Consider the following 4,404-nt stretch of genomic DNA (forward strand, 5'->3'; position numbering starts at 1 on the left):
TATGCATTAAGCCATTATGTTGTCAAATTCTATAGACATATAGGGTCTCAATATAATTGGTGCCTGTTTAGCTTCTATCTCTTTTGTGGATGTCTGTCAGTATGTTATTCATGCAACGAAAGTTGGCGTTTAGCAGTTTCGTGTTGTCTGATTAGTGTCATCACCATTACATGCTAAGGTTAAGAACAATAAGGCTATTGAATGAAGTATTTAATGAAGTTAGAATCCCATATTTGTGTCTTACATTATTCAAATCTCTTTAATCTCTTAGTTTATGTTCTCTAGTATAATTCTCAATAGTTAATCGTAGTATAATCAAAACCCAATTTGTTATTCATTTTAGCATTGAAAAATAGCCATATCATAGTTACATAAGTGCATAATTTCTAAAGTTAATCTAAACCAGTCCCTTTGGGAACGAACTAGAAATAATTCTATATTACTTGCGATCGCGTATACTTTCATGACTTTTTAGCGCGTGTTTAGCGACTAACAAGTTTTTGGCGCCGCTGCCGGGGACTCAGTGTTAACTTTTTGTTTATGTGTTTGTCATCAGTGATCGTTAAAGTTCATTGACTCGGACATTGTTATTTACCTACTTTTTTCTTTGTCGTGTTTCAGGTACTCTAGCGAGCATGTATGTATACGCGTTCGCGGGATCGTAAGAGAACTCTGGATCAAGCTGAGGAAGAAGCTGTAGTGGTTCGAAGGGAAGTTTTTAAGGACAAAAAGAAAGTAGAAGAAGAAGAAGAAAAAGTCGAGGAACCAGCTTTAGTAGTGATGGAAGATCAAGCAGAAATTCCTAAGGCCTTGATGGACTATTCTCAGCCTAAGGTCAATGATATTTAGTCAAGCATCATCAGACGAGCCATCTCGTCTAACACTTTTGAGATCAAGTCGAGCACGATTCAGATAATACAAAACTCAGTTCAGTTTGGGGGTTCTCCTACAGAAGACCCCAATATGCACATCAGGGATTTCGTCGAGATCTGCGACACTTTCATGTTCAATGGGGTGACTGAAGATGCTATCAAGCTATGACTCTTCCCATTCTCTCTGAGGTATAAGACAAAGTGTTGGTTACATTATCTACCACCAGCGTCTATCACCAAATGGGAGGATCTTGCTCAAAAGTTTCTCACTAAATTTATTCCTATGGAGAAGATTGCTGCAATCAGGAATGCTTTTACTCAGTTTGCGCAACAAACTGGAGAATCTCTGTGTGAGGCTTGAGATCGATACAAGGAGATGCTAAGGAAGTGCCCACACCATGACATGCCTAATTTGATGATTATAAACTCTTTCTACAATGGTTTAGGTGCACAATCGAGACCTATGCTTGATATAGCGTCTGTTGGAGCCTTATGGGCCAAAAGCTCTAACGAAGCTTATGAATTGATTGAGCTAATGGTAGCTAACGAATACCAGAAATTACGCAAAGAATGTTGCAAGGAAAAGTAGCAGAAATTCTGGAAGTGGATACAGCTACTTCTATATCTGCTCAACTTCAAGCTTTGACGATGAAAGTGGACTCTTTGGCTAATTATGGAGTTAATCAAATCACTAGTGTGTGTGAGCTTTGTACGGGGGCACATGAAACTGAGCAGTGTGCTATTTCTAGCGAATCAGCTCAATTTGTGAGCAACTTTCAGAGATCACAATAGCAAGCTCCAGCCACTTATCATCCAAATAACTGCAATCATCCTAACTTCTGCTGGAGTAACAATTAGAATACGGTACAACAATCTTATCATCCATACACAGCAAAGCAGTATAACCCTTATGGGTTTCAGCAACCGCAATATGCCCCTAGGCAAAAACTTCAACTTCTGCAGTTATCGCAAGCTAATGAAAAATCTGAATTGGAGGAGTTGAGGCTCATGTGCAAGAGCCAAGCTGTTTCTATCAAGACGTTGGAGAATCAGATTTGACAAATTGCTAATGCATTACTAAATCGTCAACCTGGCACGCTTTCGAGCGATACCGAAGTGCCAGGTAAGAAGGAAACTAAGGAGCATGTGAAGGCAATTATATTGAGGTCTGGTAAGGTTGCAATTCCTGAAAAAGCTAAGACTCCAGAATCTGAAGTTGAGGATGAAGAAGAAGAAGCGCAGAAGGAAGCAGAAGTGGAACCAAGGAAGACTACTATTGAGCACACTCCTCCTGAGGGTAATACAGGGGAGAAATAGATCTATCCTCCACCTCCCTTTCCTAAGAGGCTGCAAAAGAAAAAGCTGGATAAGCAGTTTGCGAAGTTTCTTGAGGTGTTCAAGAAACTTCACATCAACATACCTTTCGCTGAAGCTCTTGAACAAATGCCTAGTTACGCTAAGTTCATGAAAGGTATTCTCTCTAGGAAAGTGAGGCTTGATGACTTGGGACCGTTGCTCTCACGGAGGAATGTAGTGCGGTGCTGCAACAGAAATTACCTCTGAAGCTTAAAGATTCTAGAAGATTCACTATTCCTTGCACAATTGGAAATGTGTCTTTTGATAATTGTTTATGTGACTTGGGAGCTAGCATCAATCTGATGCCCTTGTCAATCTTCAAGAAGTTGGTCTTGCCTGATCCAAAGCCTACTTATATGACTTTGCAGTTGGCCGATCGTTCTATTACATATCCGTGAGGTATTGTGGGGGATGTCTTGGTCAAGGTGGATAAACTCATCTTCCCTGCTTATTTTTTAATTCTTGATTTCGAGGAGGATAAGAAGATTCCCATAATCTTGGGAAGACCTTTCTTGGCTACTGGCCGAACCTTGATAGATGTGTAGAAAAGTGAGCTCACCATACGAGTGATGGATCAAGATGTAACTTTTAATGTTTGCAATGCCATAAAATTCCTTAGGGAAAATGAGGAGTGTTTTAAGGTGGAGATGGTCAATTCTGTGGTCAATTCTGAACTCGATCGATTGCTAAGGTCTGATGCCTTAAAAAAAGCCTTGTTGGGGGATTCCGATAGTGAAGATGATGAAGATGAAGAGTGTAATAACCCCAAAAATTTTGGACTTTTTGTAATCCTTATGAATAGTGATTTTGTTGATTATGCTGATTAAGAAAACTTTTCATGCCACATTATGTAGGAGTTCTTTTATTGATATTCTGAGATCTTATTAGTACTCCATAAAGTATATAAGTGTATATAAAGATTGTCAGAATCCAAATTCGAACACTTTGATTTTTCCCGAAAATCCACCAGATACAGAAAGAATTGAGTATAAGGTAACATGATTAAAAGGATTTAAATTCAAGGGTTATAAGAGAGGATCATAAAAGGAATATAAAATATTGAGAAAGGTTAGGGGAACCCAAGTACTAAAATCCCGGATATGATCCCTCAAACGATAAACGAGAACGAAAGTTAAGCGAACCGTATAACAGATTAGCGGTCATTAGCCAAGTAGTTAAGGGTTAATCATAGAGGTTAGTGGATGATGATGTCATCACACCAACAAGGAGGAGACATGTGTTAACAAGATAACACAAGCATGGTGACATAAGCATGACAAGAAGAAGTGTTTTGTTGGATGATTCTTGGCCAAGTAAAAGTTACCATGGTAAAAGATCTAAAAATGCCAAGCCAAAAGGGAATCAACTAAGCAAAATATCATAACACAAAAATTAGAAGTTGACTTTGAATGGACAGAGAAATGCGGGAGCAGTTTTCAAGAATTGAAGAGAAGATTGGTGATGGCCCCTGTGTTAGCGTTGCCAGACAGAAAAGGAGATTTTGTGATATATAGTGACGCATCGCACAAAGGATTAGGGTGCGTGCTTATGCAGCATGGTAAAGTGATCGTGTATGCGTCAAGACAACTGAAGGAATACGATATTAGATATCCTACTCATGAACTTGAGCTCGCAGTAATAGTTTTTGCCCTAAAGATTTGAAGGCACTACTTGTATGGAGAGAAGTGCGAGATTTTCACAGACCGTAAGAGCCTCAAGTAATATTCACAAAGAAAGAGCTCAACATGCGTCAGATAAGATGGTTAGAGCTAATCAAGGACTATAATTATGAGATTCTCTATCATCCAGGGAAAGCCAATGTGGTGGCTGACGCCCTTAGTAGGAAGGAAAGACTCAAAATGATAATGTCTTCGGAGGAATTGATAAGGGATTTCGAGAAAATGGAGATAGAAGTAAAGGTAACCGGAGCCGGCACCGAAAATCTGTTCGAGATCGCGATGTAGCCAGAGTTATTGGAAAAGATTAGATTGTGCCAAGAAAAAGTAATGAATGAAGGCAGAGAGTCAATGACTGGAGAAGAGATCCATACCGAGAGAGATAATAAGGGGATAATGAGGTATTCCTACAGGATTTGGGTTCCGAATGTGCCAGAGCTTAAAGACAAGATTTTGGATGAAATCCATAGTTCAAGGTATTCTATTCACCAGGGGAGCAC

General features: G+C 39.4%; 1 non-coding gene across 1 annotated transcript; it reads right to left on the bottom strand.

The window, feature by feature from the left end:
* Positions 1–1,170: 1,170 nt before the first annotated feature.
* On the bottom strand, positions 1,171–1,277 carry LOC141663135 (small nucleolar RNA R71). Its single transcript, XR_012551219.1, has one exon. It is a non-coding gene; the product is annotated as a small nucleolar RNA R71 (small nucleolar RNA).
* Between the last annotated feature and the right edge of the window lie 3,127 nt (positions 1,278–4,404).

This window comes from Apium graveolens, chromosome 5, assembly GCF_009905375.1.
Source record: "Apium graveolens cultivar Ventura chromosome 5, ASM990537v1, whole genome shotgun sequence".
Taxonomy (NCBI): domain Eukaryota; kingdom Viridiplantae; phylum Streptophyta; class Magnoliopsida; order Apiales; family Apiaceae; genus Apium; species Apium graveolens.